General features: G+C 34.1%; 1 non-coding gene across 1 annotated transcript; it reads left to right on the forward strand.

Moving 5' to 3' along the window:
- The first annotated feature begins 22,185 nt into the window (after window positions 1-22,185).
- Window positions 22,186-22,292, forward strand: LOC112767485 (small nucleolar RNA R71). The gene has a single exon (XR_003184929.1). It is a non-coding gene; the product is annotated as a small nucleolar RNA R71 (small nucleolar RNA).
- The last annotated feature ends 1,038 nt before the right edge of the window (window positions 22,293-23,330 follow it).

Genomic DNA, 23,330 nt, shown 5'->3' on the forward strand with positions numbered 1-23,330 from the left:
GTGAGCTTCAAGTAAAGTTCACGGCTTTCTCGTGCAGCCATGTATTTCGTGAAGCCAATGTTAGTTGTTGGGAATAAATAGTATGACCACAATTCAATCAATCACGTGTCAAATAATTTGTTATTGTTATTATGTTAAATTGTTAATATAATAAGGTCCTTGATTAAATTTAGAGATTTATCATTGTGATAGTGATCATAATATTGAGAGATAAATATTTTATAATTTAATCTAAATTGTTCTTGGTCATAGGATTATTAAAAAGGACATTAATAATCCAGAAAGATCAATATATAATGGTCTTCATTGGATGAAGATTAATAGATCTCATTTATTAAATTATATATATAGATGGTGCATATAGAGATATGACCATTGAACTGACTCACTTTGAGAATTCCTAATGGTTATAATTACCGTATATTTGTTAATAGGATATTCTCAAGATGAACATAGTAATAGAGTTTCCTTTGACTTGCTACTGTCATAGTAATTAACAATGTATTTATTATACTTTGATTCCGGACACCTAATACCCTAGGGTGCTAGTTAAATGGATATTGGGTATAATTTAAATACTTGTAGAATTAATGATTAGTCAATAAGTAATCTATCAACTCTCGGTAAAGAGTTTGAGCTCTATGATTATAATGACTGAGATGAATAAAACCTTGGCCAAGGGGATTGAATAAATGAAGAAATGAGTTTCTTAGGTCAGTCACAGTTCATTATAATAATGATAACAAGTTAGAGTTTGACAATTAAACCATACTCTAAGGGTTAACCAAGAGCTGGAAAGATGAAAGGAATTATACTTTGTTCTTCTCAGTTCTTAGTAAAAATATATTACTTCACACTATCGGTTCGTTGAGGAGTGTTGCTAAACGCCAACCTTGATTAGTAAATTTAGTATGACTAATTTACTACCCGCTTAGTATTGAACCTACGGGGTCACACACTAACGAGTGTTCTAATCTTTGCTGTAGAATTATTTAATTATTATTTTGATTTGATCAAATAAATAATTATATTAATTCAAATAGAATATTATTATATTCTTTGCTAGCACCAAGAATATAATAATAGTATGATAATTGAGAATAATTAGTTATTCTATTTCTAAATTTGGATGAGATCCGAACTGATTCTGTTTTAAATTGAGTTATGATATGATTCATAAATTTGAAGGATTCAGATTTATAATTTTAAGATATGATTTAAATTTGAATTGAGATTTAAATTCAAAATTAGTAATAAATCTCATACTATATATATGTATGCCAAGAGTACAGAAAATACATGAGAAAATAACAAGGATTTTATTCCTTTACCTCTACATACATAAATGTATGTGAGCCTAATTCTTAGAGAAGAACTTTATGGCGTGCAAAGAGTTGCAAGAGGTTTCTCAATATAGATCAGATGTCCATTGGTCAAGGAGTTGACAGCAAAAGTTGGTCTCGGTGTGGATACGCATAGCGCCTTCGTACTATCGAAGGAGAAAGTGATTTTTATTAGCGTACACAGGTATTTAGATCTGATCTATTTATTATATATTATTGGAATAAAGTTTAAGCACAAAATAGATCTTTAAGGATTACTTTCCTTTCTTCTGCTGCGTGTTATGAACACATGGTAATCCTTCAGTGGTATCAGAGCTTTGACTTTTTTGTGTTTAAATTTTTATTCCTATTTTCTTAAAGTTTATGAATTAATAGGATTAATTCAAATTATTTTTAAGCATGTGATGTATTTATTTCTATTGAGATGGTTTTCTAATAAATTAATAGTTAATTTATTTTAATTATTTAATTGTGATTAAATTATCATTCTTTAAATATAAAAGTTATATTTATAATCAAATATTTTATTTGATTTTATTTATATATTAAATTTTATTGTGATTTTGATCACAATAAAAGGAATAACATGCAAAATATCTTTTGTTTGTTTCTTATATATATAAGTGTATATATAAAGGTCAAATTTGATTTGATAATTTTTTAAGGCTAAACGTTAGTACATGAAAAATCAAATTTTGATTTGATTATGTGTTTTGAACACTATAATTTTAGAAATTAGTTTTTCTAATGTTCTTGATTATAAAGAGCGGCCTGACAACCAGGAGTTTTATTTTCAAGATAATAATCAGTATATACATTTAATGTATTAGGAATTTTATTTTATATTTTTACCTAGACAACCTAGGAGTATAAAATTTAATCCATGAATACTGGTAGAAATTCTCTAACAATGGATATGAGTCCTAAAAGTTAGGAGATTGCCAAAAATAAATTTATCTGTTGTTTACAAGGAACAACCTGATAACCAGGAGACTTGTACTTAAAGATAGAGTTTATTTATGCATATGATGATGTTAAGGAGAATTAATTTTATACTTGAACCTAGACAACCTAGGGGTATAAAATATAATTCAGTTAAATAATTGTCTGACAACTAGATAATTATTTAGGATTATAATTGTATGTGATGCAATTTAATCATATTTATTTGGAATAGGTATGAGTAACAACTTGACAACCAAGGTACTCATTTACGATTCTAAATAATTTTGTCAGAAATATAGATTTCTTATTTACTTTCATATTTTAAATTTTTAAATATGTCCATATTTTGTATGGCATACTTGAAAGTAATAAATTGACTATACATTGAAAATTGTTCTTATGTATGAAAGGGTTATCATGGACATGATAATTCTATTGAAATAATATTGTCCAATAAAATTGGTGATAGAATAGTCAGTACTTGTGAAGTATTTAAAATGTTATTTTATTACAATATGGGTTGTTTTGACAATCATGAGTTCTAATTTCAAAAGCATATACCCACTATTTATTACTGAACATCTTGAGAAGATGTATGGTGCCCAAAGTAAGACAGTATGACTATCAAAGATTTTATTTAAACTAATGGGAGTATTGGCCAATATATTTTGAATTAAACAACTTTAGAAATTAGAATGCCATTAGACAAATGACTTTCAGCGAAAATTGTTCTTGCAAGCATTTTTAGAGATTTATTTTTGCTACAAATAATTTATAATTAGCCCTAATATGATTAAGGTTGGTAGTTTTTTTGGAAAAGCTCAATATGAGTACTGAGGATGCGAATCAAAATTGCTCTTAAGGGTTGGTTTGACCAATAATAAAAATATTGAGTATTTTTATTACAAGAGTTTAAAGTAAAATCTCTAATATCTCATTGATATTTTATTGAATAGAGAATGAGGTTCTCTCAATGCATAAATACTAGTACTCTATGTACTTCATTATGTTTAAGAAACAAAGAATTTAGCTGAGGATAACTATTTGTTAAATATTTAGACTACATTTTAGAAATGTGGCTAAATTAACAAATTTCTCACTAAATCAATTTTTTACCCATATGAGATATGGAAAAGGCATAACCTAAAAATCAAGAACATTAGAGTTGGGAGATATCTTACATGTGTTAAGAGATTACACAATCATAAATTGATGTTAGATCCAATAAATAAGATTTATTGGTTACCCTAAAGAAATAATAAGATTATTTTTATCACTCTTCTTATGATAAAGTGTCTGTAATAAGAGGTTAAACTCCTTTTTAGAAAAGGGATTCCATCTTAAAGAAAGAGTGGGAGTACAATTACTTTTATTAGACTTGTATACCACTCATTAGAGGATATACTTTCTCCTGAAAGTATAAATGGTTTGATCGTCAAACTAACTTTTCGAAAAGGTAGCCTATTTGTATAATGATACAATTTTATAAAGATAGATCTAATGGTTACTTAGATTTTTTTTATAATCATGTTTAATAAGGATTATCCTTAAAATAAAATTATGCACTATTATAGTGGGAGATTTCATGTTTTGAGAAAATGTGATATTTATTATGCACTAGGTGCATTTTACAAAAGGCTCAAGAGAAAAGGTGTTTAAGGTCAAAAGAGTTTTGATAAACACAAATGTGCATTGAAAAATTATACACATGATTGATTGACTCTAGTGCAAGTGGGAGATTATTGTGATAATAGTATGCCCAAGATCCAATCTATCATGATTGGCTCTCGTGCAAGTGGGAGATTGTTGGGAATAAGTAGTATGACCACAATCCAATCAATCACGTGTCAAATAATTTGTTATTATTATTATGTTAAATTGTTAATATAATAAGGTCCTTGATTAAATTTAGAGATTTATCATTGTGATAGTGATAATAATATTGAGAGATAAATTTTTTATAATTTAATCTAAATTGTTCTTGGTCATATGATTATTAAAAAGGACATTAATAACCCAGAAAGATCAATATATATATAATGGTCTTCATTGGATGAAGATTAATAGATCTCATTTATTAAATTATATATATAGATGGTGGCATATAGAGATATGACCATTGAACTGACTCACTTTGAGAATTCCTAATGGTTATAATTACCGTATATTTGTCAATAGGATATTCTCAAGATGAACATAGTAATAACGTTTCTTTTAACCTGCTACTGTCATAGTAATTAACAATGTATTTATTATACTTTGATTCCGGATACCTAATACCCTAGGGTGCTAGTTGAATGGATATTGGGTATGATTTAAATACTTGTAGAATTAATGATTAGTCAATAAAGAATCTATCAACTCTCGGTAAAGAGTTTGAGCTCTATGATTATAATGACTGAGATGAATAAAACCTTGGCCAAGGGGATTGAATAAATGAAGAAATGAGTTTCTTAGGTCAGTCACAGTTCATTATAATAATGGTAACAAGTTAGAGTTTGACAATTAAACCATACTCTAAGGGTTAACCAAGAGCTGGAAAGATGGAAGGAATTATACTTTATTCTTCTCAGGTTCTTAGTAAAAATATATTACTTCATACTATCGGGTCGTTGAGGAGTGTTGCTAGACGCCAACCTTGATTAGTAAATTTAGTATGACTAATTTACTACCCGCTTAGTATTGAACCTATGGGGTCACACACTAACGAGTGTTCTAATCTTTGCTGTAGAATTATTTAATTATTATTTTGATTTGATCAAATAAATAATTATATTAATTCAAATGGAATATTATTATATTTTTTACTAGCACCAAGAATATAATAATAGTATGATAATTGAGAATATTAAATGAGATTTGAGAATAATTAGTTATTCTATTTCTAAATTTGGATGAGATCCGAACTGATTCTATTTTAAATTGAGTTATGATATGATTCATAAATTTGAAGTATTCATATTTAGAATTTTAAGATATGATTTAAATTTGAATTGAGATTTAAATTTAAAATCAGTAACAAATCTCATACTATATATATGCATGCCAAGAGTACAGGAAATACATGAGAGAATAACAAGGATTTTATTCCTTTACCTCTACACACATAAATGTATGTGAGCCTAATTCTTAGAGAATAATTTTATGGCGTGCAAAGAGTTGCAAGAGATTTCTCAATTTAGATCAGATGTCCATTGGTCAAGGAGTTAACAGCAAAAGTTGGTCTCGGTGTGGATACGCATAGTGCCTTCGTACTATCGAAGGAGAAAATGATTTTTACTAGCGTACACATGTATTTAGATCTGATCTATATATTGTATATTATTGAAATAAAGTTTAAGCACAAAATAGATTTTTAAGGATTACTTTCCTTTCTTCCACTGCGTGTTATGAATACATGGTAATCCTTCGTTAGTGTTGATGCATTTGCAAAGCACGCTCAAAGAAGTATAGAAGCCATCATCTTTTTCGACTCCCCTCCCATTTTTCTTTCTATGTTGGTGTTTGATGATTTGAGAGGGACAAAGTTTTGTCCATGTAGTTGCTTAGTTTGTTTTTGTTTGTTGGGCATTTGACCCTTTATCATATTAAAAAAAACCATAATCTAAGTTGTATCATAATTTCAATTATTGTAATTTATAAAATATTTTAAAATCGTTTTGTTCAAAATTAAAATATACCAAATCCCTTAAGATATTGGTTAAGAGAAAAGTTCAGACCAACAATTTTTATTTATACTGATTAGCATCTTTGGTCAGCATTATATTTATATTAGCATTTCATTGACGTATTTAGGTTTTTTTTATATCAATAAATTTGTTAATTAATTGTTAGTCCTGATTAATATATAAAATTGTATTTATATATACATATATGTGTGTAAAAAGCATAGTTTACAAACATCTCCTTTCAAGCCCAAATATAACATTCTAGCACCAAAGCAGCTGTTAAGTGGTAAGCAATGTTTCTTCAATAGTATTTTTAGTGAGGATATTTTTTTATTTTTTTATTTTTTTTTCAATTTTTTAATTTTATTTTTTGAAAAATTCACAGATATCTTTGGATAGTGTTTTTATTAACATGACAACTCTTTTTTCATAGAAATCTGTTGTCATTTCTATACACTCAGACATAAAAAAAAAATAAAAGATTTAAAAGAAAGAGAGTAAAATAAGAAAAAGACACAAATTAAAAAAGAAGAAGGAAAGGACATTAAAAAAAAAGACATTTATAACAGAGTTTGATTAAACTTAATTATTAAAAATATTTGGACACATAATACTTCAGATCAACTTTATTTATTTTTAAATTTTGATATTGTCCGTGCTTCAATACTTTAATACATGATTTCTCCTTTTATATTATATATGATATGCTGTTTATGAACACTAAAATGTTTATAGTAATTGAATTAGGAAGACAGCTGAAAATAACATTTTATGATGAGAAAATGTACTAGAAAGTCAAGTCTAGAATCAAATGGTTACAAGCGGGTGATCAGAACACACAATTTTTTCATCAGAAATTCAAAAATAGAATCAAGAGAAACAAGAGGAGATAATAGTGAAGTTGCGACCTCTAAGGCAGGTATAGCCGAAGTGGTAGAGAGTTATTTCAGGGGCATTTTTTCTTCTACTTGTCAAGCTAATCTTGAATCGTATTTTACAGACTTCGAGCTGAAGGTTATAGCTTCCATGAACCGTCAGCTTCAAAGCCCAATCACTATAGAAGAGGTCAAGAGAGCTACATTCAGCATTCATCCTCAGAGTGCACCTGGTGATGATAGTATGACGGCTAATTTTTTTTAGAATTACTGGGACATTGTTAATGAAGATGTCTTTAGAGCGATTCGAAGTGTTTTTGCAAGTGGAAGAATTCTAAAGGGTTTTAACCACACCCAAATTTATTTGATTCCAAAGGTTCCAAATGCTAATACCATGACTCACGTGAGACCTATTAGTCTTTCTTTGGTTATCTATAAAATTATCTCTACAGTCATGGTCCATAGACTTCAAGGGATGATGCCTAAACTAATAAGTCTTAACTAGAGTACTTTTATTAAAGGCCGCCTCATATCCAAAAATATTCTCATTGCCCATGAATACATGCACTATCTGAAAACTAATCGACATGGTGTGGCAACAGAAATGGCCATCAAACTTGATATGAGTAAAGTCTATGCCAAGGTGGAGTGACATTTTTTATGGTTTATGCTAGACAAGCTTGGATTTGATGATACGTGGATTAATTGGGTTTGTGAACTAATAACAACTATTTCTTATTTTGTTGTTGTGGAATGTCAACCTTTTGGCTTCTTCAAGCCAAATAGAGGTATCTGTCAATGAGACCTTCTATCCCCCTATCTTTTTTTATTTTGTGCAGAAGAACTCTCCTTCTTGCTACACAAGGCAGAACAAAACAATACAATTCAAGGAATTCAAGTGACTAGGCGATGTCCTAGAGTAAACCATTTATTGTTTGCTGATGACTCTATTCTGTTTTGTAAAGCTTCTATGGATAGTTGTGATAATATTCTTAATTTACTAGCATCCTCTCAGAGCTTTAGCAGGCAGCAGGTTAATTTGGCCAAGTCGGCAGTAATTTTTAGTAACAACACCCCGTACTCGATTCGGATTCAGTTGGCAGAGGCTTTAAATAATAACCAAATTGGGGCTCAGGATAAGTATCTTGGTTTACCCTCTATTGTGTCTAAATCTAAAAAGGTAGCCTTCAGTTTGGTTAGAGAAAAACTCTGTAACAAGGTCCAAGGGTGGAAGTGCAACCTCCTTTCAGCAGTGGAAAGACAAGTCCTACTAAAGGCGGTGGGAGAAGCCATTTCAATTTACACTTTATCCTGCTTCAGTCTTTCGGATAACCTAATCTCATATATTCATAGTATCCTCACATAGTTTTGGAGGAGACAAAAAGGGAGTGAAAGACGTATGGCTTGGATAAGTTGGAATATGATGACAAGACTGACGAAGGAAGTGGGTTTGGGTTTTAAAGACCTTAAAGCACAAAATGTAGCCTAACTGGGCAAGCAATTTTGGAGGATCGTAACACAGCCTAATTCTCTTATAGACAGAATACTCAAAGGAAAGTACTACAAATATGCTGATTAGTGCGAAATTTATAACCACAAACTAACCGGCAAGTACACCGGGTCATACTAAGTAATACCTCAGGTGAGTGAGGGTCGATCCCACAAGGATTAAAGGATCAAGCAACAATGATTGAGTGATTGGCTTAGTTAGACAAACAGAAAATGGTGTTTTGAGTGTTCAAAAGCATAAACAGTATTTTCAAAATATCAAAAGGCAAGCAGTAAAATTTATGTGAATAATGTATGGAGAAACAGTTAAGGCTTTAGACATATCTATCTTTCGGATTGACTTTTCTTACTAACTATTTTAATCATGAAAGATTTAATTCATGGCAAACTATATGTGACTAAACGCTAATTCTTTAGACATTTTTAGTCTCCTCTATCCTTCATCAACCGCCAATTCCTTGGTCACTTAATTCCAATTAGAGGGTGAAGTTCAATTCTAGTTTATATGCTACAAAAACTCTAATTACCCAAATATAAGAGGATTATATGTCACGTATCCCGTTAAGTCCAGATAATTAGTGATTTAGGAGAATATATTTTTAAGCTGTTGTTCAAGTAAAGAGCTTTTTCAAGTTATACAAGAACTCAATTAGAAAAAGGGTCATACTTCCATTCCACCCAAATTCATAAAATAAAGAACGAAAACAATTCTTGAAATATAAATCAGTACATGAATTAAAATAGAAAAATAATAGTATCAATCCATATAATAGACAGAGCTCTTAACCTTAACAGTGGAGGTTTAGTTGCTCATAGTTTAGAGAGAAAACTAGGATTCGTAAAAACTGTAAATTGCAGAATGAGGTCGTAGAGAAGAGAAGAGCGCGAAAGGCTGATTCTTTTACCTTTTATATCTAATCCTAATTAATGTAAAATATATTTCCTAAAAACTAAATAATATCTTTTCCTAATTTTTAATAATAAAAGTTAAATCAAAAGTTGCAACGCCTTCACTTGTAATGCATCCTGGGACGAGTGGGGACTATTGGGCTCATTAAGGTCCACGCCGAACTTGAATTAAACCAAGTTCAGCGTGGAGTAGTATGCGCATCTAACCCCTTTGGAGCGTTGAACTGGCACTGAACTTGGAAGGAGCCAAGTTCAGCGTGTAGGAGGAAGAGCAGATTCCCTAGGAACTTCTTCAAGCTGGCGCTGAACTTGACCATTGTCAAGTTCAGCGTGGAGGTCACGCGTGTGTTCCTTGGGAGGTGTTGATGCTGGCGCTGAACTTGAATAATTTCAAGTTTAGCGTAGAGGAGGCATCATGCATTCTTCACTCTCTCCATTCTCTAGCATTGACTTAAACTCTATGAAATTCATCTAAAATACTATCTGAAATAAACAGAATTGCACACAACTCAAAGTAGCATTCATAGTGGCTAAAATATATTAAATCTTGATTAAACTTAGCAATTCAAGTGTAAATTCACAAGGAAAAGACAGAGAAGATGCTCACGCATCACAACACCAAACTTGAATTGTTGCTTGTCCTCGAGCAACCAAAATTAGTACATGATTAAGATGTGGATTTGCATGAGAAGTGAGAGTTCAGTTATGCTCATGTCTCTCCTTAAAGTGGGGTTTATCTCTTGCAATTCTGAACAGTTTTGGCATCTCACTCTTCTTTGAATCAGAGGACTGTCACTGTCATTCGGAATTAGAATCCGGATTATATTATGAATTCTCTGATCTTTATATTTCAGTTTAATCCTTGAACGCAGTAATTTTCCTTTTATTCTCTTTTCTTTGGTGCTTTACACCTTGAGCCTAGCCGTGACTTTAAATGTTTTGTCTCAAGCTTCACTTGACACAAAAATACCACAAGCACTTGACTGGGAACCTCTCTTTAAATTCTGATTTTTCTTTCAGTTACTCCCAAACAGTGGTGCTCAAAGCCTTTGGCATACTCTGCTAAATGCATTTGGTCTCGACTCTAAATATTCTGTCTCAAAGATTGCTTGACACAAGAATACCACAAGCATATGACTGGGAAAACAACTCTTTGAGCTTTTAATCATGTCAGACCTTCCTAGTCATTGATGCTCAGAGCCTTAAACCTTGCTCTTATTTTTCTTTTGCTGTTTCTTTTGCTTCAAAGATTAAAGTTTTTGTTTACTTCAGAGAATTCATAATAATTCTCTAAATTCTTGTTCCTCATACATCAACATCCTTTGATTCAAATTCAAATATGCACTGTTCATGTCATTCATTCAGAATCACAAATAATACCACCACATTTAAGTAACAAGACTAATCTTAAATATAACTCAATTTCTCATGCATTACATCTTTTTCTTCTTTCTTTTCTTTTGATTTCAAGCTCAGTGAGCGGTACATGAGACAGCTTTTTAGTACTAAAGGTAATAACAAAATTAAAAATAGCAAAATTAAACTAGAACCTAGGAATAAAAACAACCAAAGATCATGCAGACATTCAAGTACAATAGCAGAAAACATGAATATAATATAATAAGAACGGAAGAAAATATAGAATGAAAGAAACTCAACCACCTCAGTTATTCTAGTGGCCGTTTCATTCTTAAGGCTGTGCTCCTCCGTGAAGATGATTCGCCTCCTTTTGGTGCCATAAAAATAAACAGAAAAGCCATGAGTGAAGCGACAACACCAAACTTAAAAATTTGCTTGAGGAAGAACTGAAAGCAGGAAGAAACATAAAAAGATGTATAGAAGAATAAAAATAAATATTATTGCAAAAAAAAAAAAAATGATAAAAAGATAAGAGAGAGTATAATAAGTAAAATATATAGACATATATATAATAAAAGGGGAGGGGGATAATGTATATATACGTATATAAAGGGGGGTGTAGTAATATATATATATGTGTGTGTGTGTGTTATACAAGGGGGGTATGATAACGTGTGTGTGTGTGTATAATATATATATATATATATATATATATATATATATATATATATATATATATATATATATATATATATATATATATATATATATATAGGAGGGAGTTTAGGAGTGTATGGGTTGGGAATGGGACCACGGGAGGATATAAGAGGAAGGGGACGATGTTATGGGAAATAAATAGAGAATGAGATAAAAAGAAAGGGAACCTGGTTAGGGGGTATAATGGGATTTGATTGGGAATAGATGAGGTTTGTTTGATTATGGATTAAATTAAATAAATCAGCGCCAAACTTGAAGAATGGGGGCGTCTGGCATTGCGGAACCGTATGGGGTATCTCCTCTCCATGCCGAACTTGGGTTGAAATATTTTTTTTTTTTGGTTTTTTTTTTTTTTGCGTTTTTGTTACGTCGTTCTTCACGTTTCCAAGTTCAGCATGGACCTTCCAGTAGCAAAATCTCACTGTGGCACGCACATATCCACGCTGAACTTGAATTGCTTAAATTCGGCGCAAAAAACTTGGTCCAATTGCACGCAAATTGACGTCGTTCCCTACACTGAACTTGGGATTTTCAAGTTTGACATGGGCCTTCCAGTGGCTAACTCTCCTTTTGTATGCATGCATGGCGTCGAACTTGGAAATCCCAAGTTCGGCATCAACCTACCCGAATCAACTGTCTCTGGAGTGGGCAAAATTTTTTTTAAGTGTTCGGTTCCTATTCTAAAATTTCTGTAGGATCAAAACATATGTAAAATAAAGGAAAAACAGTAAAAACTAAACAAAAATCAAATAAATAATAAAACCACTACAATGAAAAATAGACTAAGGATACAAAATCATTTGGTTGCTTCCTGACAAGTGCTTCTTTACCGTCACTAGCTTGACGGTCAGCTCCTCTAAGGAGGAGGATCATAGGGGCTCAGCTCTTCACCCCTCACTGTGAATCTTCTCCCTGTGTCCCCATAAAGTAGCTCAATATGCTCCAGAGAGAGGATTCTGTTTACTGTATAAGTCAACACTGGATTGCTAGTCAACACCACCTTCATTCCTGTGGAGAAGTCTTCAGTGGGAATCTTTTTGTTTCTCCATCCCCTGTGTACTTTCTTCTTTTTCGGAACCTGCGCCTTGGTGGATGATGCGTTTCCGACACCAAACTTAGGTTTGATGTCAGTAGAAATTTTATTAATTGTTACCAAAGGAGGTTTGAGCTGCAGATTCTGCTGTGCATCATCAGGGAGTTCTTGAAGGTTTGGATTAATAAGCTCAGTCTGCATGCACCTCTCTTCTTCACCTGCTGAATGTATATCTTTAAAGACATGAAATACCAGTTGCTCATTATGCATTCTAAGCACTAATTCACCCACTTCTACATCAATTAAAGCTCTTCCAGTGGCTAGTAATGACCATCCTAGAATTATAGAGGCATTCTTATCCTCCTCCGTGTCAAGAATCACAAAATCTATTGGGAGCAAGAACTTACCCACTTTGACTAAGATATTCTCTAATAATCCATATGCAGGCTTTATAGATTTGTCTGCCATCTGTAATGCTATCCTTGTGGGTTATGCCTCTTGGATTTGCAGCTTCTTCATCACAGACAATGGCATTAAATTGATGCTTGCTCCCAGATCACATAACGCTTTCTCAAAGGTTGTGCTCCCAATGGTGCATGGAATTTGAAAGCTCCCTGGATCTGGCATCTTCCTTGGCAAGTTATTCTGAATGATGTCACTATATTCCTTAGTGACGACCACTGTCTCATCTCCCTTTAAAGGCTTCTTCTTTGACAACAACTCCTTCATGAATTTGACATAGAGAGGCATTTGCTCCAAAACCTCAACAAAAGGAATATTGATTTGCAACTTTATAAAGATGTCCAAGAACTTTGAAAACTGCTTGTCCTTGGTCTTCTTTTGAAGTCTCTGAGGATATGGCATTTTAGGCTTGTACTCAAGAGCCTTTGGCAATGTAGGATAAGTGTCAAGAGAGTCTGGGAATGGGTTGTCCGCACGCTTTGGAGGGGCGTGCTCTACTTCTTCATTCTTCTCCTCTGGAGCTTCTTTTTCAACTGGCTCCTCATTAACTTGTGCTTCCATACTTGCTACTTGTCCACTTATCAAGGTGCTATCCTTGCATTCCTCTATTGGATTCACCACTGTATCACCAGGGAACGCACTTGGAGGCCTCTCAGGTATTTGCGTACTTAATTGGCCCATTTCACCTTCAAGTTTCTAATGGAGGCTCTGGTTTCTGAATAAAACTGTTCATCATTGTCTCCTAGTTAGTGTTTTGCTGGGGTTGAGAATATGCCTGCTGAGGTGGTTGTTATTGATGAGACTGAAACTGGCGATTATTTTGATTATTTTGCTGAAAATTGCCCTGAGAATTATTGCTAAAATTCTGAGATCTCTGAGGTTGGTCTCTCCACTCAAAATTTGGGTGATTTCTCCACTCCTGATTGTAGGTCTTTGAGTATGGATCATTATTGGGGTGTCTGATAAACCCCATATTTAGGGTTTATCTTGTATTGATTTTAGGATATTTTATCACCTTTTACCCACATTTATTAAATGAAATAGCATGGTTTCATGATTGTCTCCCAATTTGTGCTTAAGTGTGAAAACATGCTTTCTAGGTCCTTAATTAGCTAAATTCAATTCACCCTTGATTCCACTAGATGCCTTGATTTGTTTGTTAAGTGATTTCAGGTTGAAAAGGCTAGGAATGAATCAAAGGAGTGAAGAGGAAAGCATGCAAAGTGGAGAACACATGAAAAAGCCAAAGATTTGGATATCTTCATCCACGCACACTGTACGCGTGGATCTCGAAAACGCAAGGGACGCGCACGCGCACTGTACGTGTACGCGCCGGTGGGCACACGTGATTTTTTAATAGAAAATGTGCCCAGCGATTTCTGAGAGCTGTGGGGCCCAATTTGCAACCAATTTTGGCGCCAAAATGCATTTAAAGGACCAAGGATTGAAGGAAATGGAGACTTAGCATCATTTACACACATTAGGATTAGTTTTAGTTAGTTTTAGAGAGAGAAGCTCTCACTTCTCTCTAGGATTAGAATTAGGATTAGGTTTAGTTCTTAGATCTAGGTTTTGATTCATGCTTTCTTCTACTTCTTCTTAATTCTTTGTTGTTACATTCATGATTCCTCTATTCTTTTGTTGTAATTTCCTTTATGTTGTTTCTATGCTTTATTGTAGATCTACTCTTGTTCCTTCTATTTTCTTCCAATTCAATTTGAGGTAATTCATAATAATTGTGTTTCTTTTGATTGTTGTTATTAATTCCTTGCAATAAGTAGTTGTTAGATTTCATTGTTGTTATCAATTTACTTTGCTTTCCTTTTATGCCCTCCAAGTATTTGATGAAATGCTTGGTTGGATTTTAGTGTAGATTTTGTTCCTCTTGGCCTAGGTAGAGTAATTAGTGATGCTTGAGTTATCTAATCCCTCTGTTGATTGACAATTAGAAGTTGCTAATTGATTTAGATACCACTAAAGCTAGTCTTTCCCTTGGGAGTTGGCTAGGACTTGTGGAATTAAGTTGATTCATCCACTTGACTTTCCTCCATGGTTAGGGGTTAACTAAGTGGTAGCAATGGACAATTTGTGGTCACAATTGAGGAGGATAACTAGGATAAGACTTCTAGTTCTCATATCTAGCCAAGAGCTTTGTTAGTTGTTAGTTTATTTTCTTTGCCATTTATATTTCTTGTCTAAAATCTCAAAAACCCCAAACATACTCCATAACCAATAACAAGAACACTTTATTGTAATTCCTAGGGAGAACAACCTGAGGTTCCAATACTTCGGTTATTTTTAGGGGTTTGTTTTAGTGACAAACAATCTTTTGTATGAAAGGATTCTTTGTTGGTTTAGAAACTATACTTGCAACGAGAATTTATTGTGAATTCTAAACCGTCAAAAGTCCTCTCATCAAAATGGCGTCGTTGCCAGGGAATTACAATGGTGTTATGTTATTGGTTATTGTATATATGTGAATAGCTTTATTTTTGGCTTGCTTGTTAGTTTTTGCTAGTTTTAAGACTTTGTTTCATTATTTCTTATTAGCTTTTGCTTCTTATTTTCTCTTTTCACCATGAATTCTCACTTTAGCTATGAGTGTGATTACAACTATGTTGTAGGATATGAAAGCTTTAATGACAACATGTGTCAAGGATGGGACAATCAAAGGTGGGAGGAGCCATATGCATATGATCAATCTTCATGGCAATAACCTCCACCAATGCACTATGAACAAGAGTCATTCTATGATGCATATCAATCAAATGGCTATGGTGAATCTCCTTGTGATTTTCAAGAACTACCACCATATGCCTATGAGCCATATCCTCAACATAACCCTCAACCATACTCACAAGCCCCTTTTCACCAACCACCTTCATATGACCCTCATCCATATCCACTATTACAACAACCATATGAGCCATATGAACCACATATAAAGCCACCACCATTCCAACATCAATATTTTCAAGAATCACCCCCTCCATATTATTACCAATATGAACCACCTCTAATGTATGAAAAATTTCAACCACAAGATGAACTCTACTTCTCACTACAACCTCCCATGGAAGAATACTCATGTCCATCGATCCAAGAGCCATATGATCCTAATCATATTATCCAAGAGGAACAAGAGTCAAGGGATCGTCTCAAGGAAACATTGGATCAACTTCAAACAACCATGGAGCGTGTTGTACAACAAGTGGAAAGAGTGAAAAGTATTGAACCACCACAACTCTACCAAGAGGAACCACCTTCCTACTATGAATCCCTCCCCCAAATTGATGAACCCTTCCATCCACCCCAACCTCCAATGGATGACATCCTTGATGTTCTTGTTCAAGGACAAGAGGAGATGAAAAGGGATGTGCAACAATTTACGGCCGCCTTGGACGAGGTGGTAAACCGGTTAGCATCCCAATGCTTGAATACTCAAGGAACTCCCATGGCTATATATGGAGAAACAAATGAAGAGCATAACATAAAGAAGAGATTGGTGGAGAATGAGAAAAGTTACTTTGTATTGGAACAATTGGAGGAAGCTATAATTGTTGAAGACAAGGAAGAAGTGGTTGAAGACTTGGGAGATGCGGAGCCTCCATGGGAACATAGAATTGAAGAAAACCTCTCCAAGACTATTGAACTTGATGCTAAGGAAGAATGTGCACTACCTCCAAGGCGTATTCCATATGAAGACTTGGACGGGATAGAGCAAGAATTGAGTTCCCTTGGTAATGAAGATCAAGCATCAAGTCTTAGTGGTGAAGAATTCTTTGAGCATGAAGAACCTTCTCCCGATGAGATGGAAAGTAATGTGGAGGTAAATTTCTCTCACCCTCCCATTTATGATTTGAGTAAGGGAAAAGGCTTAGATAAAATTGTTGAACAAAGGATTGAGATTAAGAGATCTTGTGAGGAGTTGGAGATCCTTAGAAAAAGGAGGATGGGAATTGAATACGCTTTGTCAAGATCCTTGGATACTTCTTTACCTAGGTTGCCATCTACTCCTTCATTTGAGTGGGTGAAATTCATTTTTATTAGCTTTATTATCCCACTTGAATATGGTTTGCTTGAAATGGATGGCCAATGTAGGAAACTTTGTGGGATGAAGCGTAAGCAAAAAAGGTTTTGTGGTTGGCGTTGCAAATCAAGGCTCATTAGGGTTGATGCATCAAACATGAAATACAAAGGTTGGAGTAGTGCTCAACTAGATGGGTCTAGGAGGATTGTTGGCCACTTTATTGAGAATTTACCTTGCCACCCGGATGGATTAATAATGATCAATTCAAGGATGGGTGTGGAAACAAGATATGGGATCTGGAAATACATGAGGACCACTTTTGGGAGCCCATGGTTTGTGAGGAACTCCACCCAAGTTTGGAGTTATTAATTTTGAAGAATGGTGCTTATTGGAGACTCAAGCATTGGTGGATGTTTCAAGATGAGTTTAAGCACAAGCCACCTTGAGAGGAGCTCCCCATAAGTCCAACTTAAGGACAATAAACAAAAGTGCTAGGTGGGAGACACCCCACCATGGTAAATTCTTTTCAAATTTCTCTTTTGTACATATTGATAAAATTAGTTTAATTTCATGTTTTTGTTGGTTTTTTGAGTTTATTTGGTAGTTTAGTATGTTAAATAAGGTTTTATGGTATTTTGGTAGCTGTTTGGAGGTTTGGAATGCTTAGATTAGTGCAAAAATATAGAATTTTTTTTGAAAAATAGAGCACCATCCGCGCGTACGCGTGCATCAAGCATTTTCGCCCACCCACGCGGACGCGCCATGTACGCGTACGCATGAATTGAGAAATTCCACCCCCAAGCCAAAAACCCGAGAGTTGTGCGAACGTTGCGCGCGCATTGTGCCTTTGGCACAAAACAACTCGCGCGTACTCGCACATGACGCGTACGCGTCATTCTCGAAATAAGCCATCCGCGCGCACGCGCCATGTGCACGTACGCGTCGCATCCATTACACCATCATCCGCGCGTGCGCGCCATGCGCGCGTACGCGCGGATGTCCTTCCTTCAACACATCTCTTTTCTTCTCCTCTTTCCATTTCTTTCCTTCTTCTTTCTTCTTCCCTTCGTCTACCCCTCATCCAACACTCCCAAACACCATTGATAACTATTTATTTTAGTTAACTAATTAGTTAGTTAGTTAGTTGATTAGTTAGTTTTAGTTAGTTTTCATTTCATTTTCTCTTTTTCATTGTAAGTGTTGGATTGTTATTCTTGTTTACCATTAATTGCTACTGAGTATTAAAAAGGGATGTTATCTTAACATCATTATGTTTATAATCTTTGTTGGATTCTATTGTTGAGGTTATATTTTGCTACTTGGTTTTGAGTTTTTCATGCTTACCTTTTAAGAATACCAAGTGATGAGAATTGCCTTCGAGCTTGTAACTCTTCTTGAATTACATGATTTGGCCACCATGTGATTTGAACCCTATTCTTTGATTAGGCAATCTCTTGACATTGGATGGTGTGCATTTACCTTAATGCATTGTATTTCACGATCATATGCATCCATATGCTTATAGCTTGAATGCCTTCATGCTTCTTTAATGCTTGTTTTACCTTACAAGTTTACTTAAAGCATCTCAAGCACACTAGGATATGTGAAGTGCATTCTTCTTTAGTGACATAGCTTTTATGCTAATGTGTGTTCTAAACTGCGCGCAATTTAGAATTTACACACTTATTTGTCATTAATGTCACACTAATTCACTCACTCAATTCTAGTATTAGTACCTCATTCCAATAATGTTTGCTTCCTTGCTTTTGTTTTCTCATCTTATGGTGTTATATTTTTGTTTTTCATGAATGATGCACCGCGTGCAAAAATGGAAGCGAAAGAAAGAACGCGCAGCAATCGGTTGATCTACCAGCTGAAGGTAGCAATCCGGAGAGTCGCCGTACCCCCTTGCTCATATTTGAGAGCACCGAGGATGATGCAAACTTTTAAGTGTGGGGAGGTCGTCCGACCGGTCGGCGATTTTGGGTGACAAGTTTCTAATCTCAACACTTTTGCATTTCATTTTTTTGGTTTTTAGGATTTTTGTTGCATTTTCATAATTTTGCATATATATACATAATAAGCTTAGTCAAAATAATGAGGTTCTTCAATATTTCTATCTATAGGGCACCAAGTGATTTGAGTGAAAACTTTTCATAGAACTTGCTTGAATTATATATATTGTGGATCATGTTTTTGAGCTAAGAACACAAGCTAGTGAGATTTGAGCCTAATGGTGTGATTACATCTTATAACCACTTATTTTCCCTTCTTGTGTGTATTGTTCTCTTTCTATGATTGTAATCTTTGATTTGTTTGATTCTTTATGTCCATTATTTTGTGTATTCATGTATTTATATGATTGAAGCCATCATTTCATTTAGCTCACTTACCCAAATAGCCTTACCTTTTATCTTCCATTGTTAGCCAATTTGAGCCTATGATTAACCCACTTGTTCTTCATTTTAGCACAATACAAGTCTTAAAGTGAAAAACAATAAATATCCTTATTTGGATCTTTGATTGACTTACACACTCAAGTGTGGAAAACTTAGAACATTGGTTGAATAAAGAGGATAGTTTGTATTTTTGTTAAAAATATTGGGAATTGGGTACATGCTCATGTATTGACTAAATATATAGACCTTATGCATTGATGTTCTTGTATATAGTTTGAAAGAAAGGAAAAAATGAGAAAAAGACAAAAGAAAATGAAAAGAAAAGAAAAAGAAAAATAATATGGAAAAGAAAAGAAAAAAAATAGAAAAAAAGAAAGGAACAAAGAAAAAGAAAGAAATAAAAAGGGGACAAAATACCCCAAAGCAAAGCTCAATAAAGATCAATGCATAAGTGTTGTGAAATGAAAAGAAAATGCATGAGTATGTTAAAAAGTGAAGAATGGGTAGTTAGGTTAGCTTTTGAATTGTATAGGATGTCATAGGTTAGGTGGGAAGTTTAAGCTTATCAAAGATTCAAATTTCAAGCTCACTTAACCATATATGCATCCTACCTTGACCCTAGCCCCATTACAACCAATGAAAAGACCTCATGATACTTGTATGCATGCATGAAATAAATGTCGATTGTTAGAAGAAAAACAAACCTTGGAAAGCATGATTAGGGGAGAATTGAGTGAATCAACCCTAAACACTTGAGCGAATAAGAGTGCAAACACTACCGGTGAGGGTTCGATTTCTCAATTACATGTTTTCCACCTATGATCATCATTCTTCATGCAAGTTTGTAAAAATATTTAATAACTCAATTTAATTGTGGATTAGACTTGCTAGTCCTTAGCCCTTGTGCATATATGCTTCTTGGGAATTGATTTATTTTGACTAAGTAATTACATTCATTTAGATAGTTGCATATAGGTAGATTGCATGTAGTTAGATTTCATTGAATAAATGTTGATCCCTTTGCTTTCTCTTGATTTAAGCATGAGAACATGCTTGGTTTAAGGTGGGGAGGTTGATAAACCCCATATTTAGGGTTTATCTTGTATTGATTTTAGGGGATTTTATCACCTTTTACCCACATTTATTCAACGAAATAGCATGGTTTCATAATTGTCTCCCAAATTGTGCTTAAGTGTGAAAACATGCTTTCTAGGTCCTTAATTAGCTAAATTCAATTCACCCTTGATTTCACTAGATGCCTTGATTTGTTTGTTAAGTGATTTCAGGTTGAAAAGGCTAGGAATGAATCAAAGGAGTGAAGAGGAAAGCATGCAAAGTGGAGAACACATGAAAAAGCCAAAGATTTGGATATCTTCATCCACGCGCACGTGCACGGTACGTGTACGCGCCGGTGGGCACACGTGATTTTTTAATAGAAAACGTGCCTAGCAATTTCTGAGAGCTGTGGGGCCCAATTTGCAACCAACTTTGGCGCCAAAATGCATTTAAAGGACCAAGGATTGAAGGAAATGGAGACTTAGCATCATTTACACACATTAGGATTAGTTTTAGTTAGTTTTAGAGAGAGAAGCTCTCACTTCTCTCTAGGATTAGAATTAGGATTAGGTTTAGTTCTTAGATCTAGGTTTTGATTCATGCTTTCTTCTACTTCTTCTTCTTAATTCTTTGTTGTTACATTCATGATTCCACTATTCTTTTGTTGTAATTTTCTTTATGTTGTTTCTATGCTTTATTGTAGATCTACTCTTGTTCCTTCTATTTTCTTCCAATTCAATTTGAGGTAATTCATAATAATTGTGTTTCTTTTTATTGTTGTTATTAATTCCTTGCAATAAGTAGTTGTTAGATTTCATTGTTGTTATCAATTTACTTTGCTTTCTTTTTATGCCCTCCAAGTGTTTGATGAAATGCTTGGTTGGATTTTAGTGTAGATTTTGTTCCTCTTGGCCTAGGTAGAGTAATTAGTGACACTTGAATTATCTAATCCCTCTGTTGATTGACAATTAGAAGTTGCTAATTGATTTGGATACCACTAAAGCTAGTCTTTCCCTTGGGAGTTGGCTAGGACTTGTGGAATCAAGTTGATTCATCCACTTGACTTTCCTCCATGGTTAGAGGTTAACTAAGTGGTAGCAATGGACAATTTGTGGTCACAATTGAGGAGGATAACTAGGATAGGACTTCTAGTTCTCATATCTAGCCAAGAGCTTTGTTAGTTGTTAGTTTATTTTCTTTGCCATTTATATTTCTTGTCTAAAATCTCAAAAACCCCAAACATACTCCATAACCAATAACAAGAACACTTTATTGTAATTCCTAGGGAGAACGACCTGAGGTTCCAATACTTCGGTTATTTTTAGGGGTTTGTTTTAGTGACAAACAATCTTTTGTATGAAAGAATTCTTTTTGGGTTTAGAAACTATACTTGCAACGAGAATTTATTGTGAATTCTAAACCGTCAAAAGTCCTCTCATCAGTGTCTAGGAGCACTCCCCATGTAATTTACCTGTTCAGAAGAAGATTGAGTATAATCATAATTCTCATTTTGCATAAAATTACCTGTCATGTCATAAGGGACCTCTTGAGGTGTATTCTGGGTGTTGACAGCTAAAACTTACATTCCACTCAACTTTTGAGTAATTAAATTCATCTGCTGACTCAAAATTTTATTCTGAGCAAGGATAGTACTAAGAGCTTCTACTTCCATAACACCTTTCTTCTGAGGGGTCTCAGAGTTCACAAGATTCTTGTTGGAGGAATATAAGTATTGGTTTTTAGCAACCAACTCAATAAGCTCAATAGTCTCCTCTAGTGTCTTCTTCATGTGCAAAGAACCACCTGCAGAATTATCTAAGCGCATCTTGGACATTTCACATAAGCCTTCATAAAAGATATCCAATTGAGTCCATTTAGAGAACATGTCCGGAGGGCATTGCCTAGTCAGTATCTTGAATCTCTCCCAAACTTCATAAAGGGTCTCACCATCCTTCTGTTTGAAGGTTTGAACCTCCACCCTTAGCTTAGTCAGTTTTTGAGGTGGGAAAAATTTAGTCAGAAATTCAGTGACAACCTTGTCCCAAGTATCCAGACTTTCCCTGGGTTGAGAATCTAACCACAGCTTTACTCTATCCTTCACAGCAAATGGGAAGAGTATGAGTTTGTATACCTCAGGATTCACTCTGTTGGTCTTCACTGTATCACAAATCTGCAGAAAATCAGAGATAAATTGGTTTGGGTCTTCCTGAGGGAGCCCATGATATTGGCAATTCTGTTGCACAAGAGTAACTAGTTGTGGCTTCAGTTCAAAGTTGTTTGCAGCTATAGGAGGCACCACAATACTTTTGCCATAAAGATCTGCATTAGGAGCAGTGTAAGAGCCAAGCACTCTTCTAGGTTTCTCATTCCCATTCAGATTTGCAATATTGGCATTACCAGCATTATTATGATCCTTATTGGACTCTGCAGCCTTGTAAAGTCTTGCTTGTTGCAAACGCCGCCTCAAAGTCCTTTCAGGTTTAGGATCAAAGTCTAACAGAGGTTCCTTGTCCCTATTCCTACTCATAAACAGACAGAAGACAAAAAAAGATGGGACTCTCTATGTCAGTGTGTAGAGAATTCCCTGTGAGGTAACCTGTGTGAAATAATAAAATAAAAATACTAAATAAAATAAAGAAATAAAATTAAAAAAAGATGACTAAAATTAGAGAGAAAAATTCAAAAAGTAATAAGAAAATTAAATAGGAAAATTAAAATAAAATCAACTAGGTAACACCAAACTTAATTTCAGAAATTAAGGAAAAATGCTAGTGCTAATGTTCGAAAATAATAAAGCAATAATTAATTAAAATTAAAACTAAAATGCCTAATCTAAGTAATCAAACAACTAATAGTTGTTAATCACAGTCAATCCCCAGCAACGGCGCCAAAAACTTGGTGCGGAATTTATAACCACAAACTAACCGGCAAGTGCATCGGGTCGTACCAAGTAATACCTCAGGTGAGTGAAGGTCGATCCCACGAGGATTGATAGATCAAACAACAATGATTGAGTGATTGGCTT

Source organism: Arachis hypogaea, chromosome 17, assembly GCF_003086295.3.
Source record: "Arachis hypogaea cultivar Tifrunner chromosome 17, arahy.Tifrunner.gnm2.J5K5, whole genome shotgun sequence".
Lineage (NCBI taxonomy): Eukaryota > Viridiplantae > Streptophyta > Magnoliopsida > Fabales > Fabaceae > Arachis > Arachis hypogaea.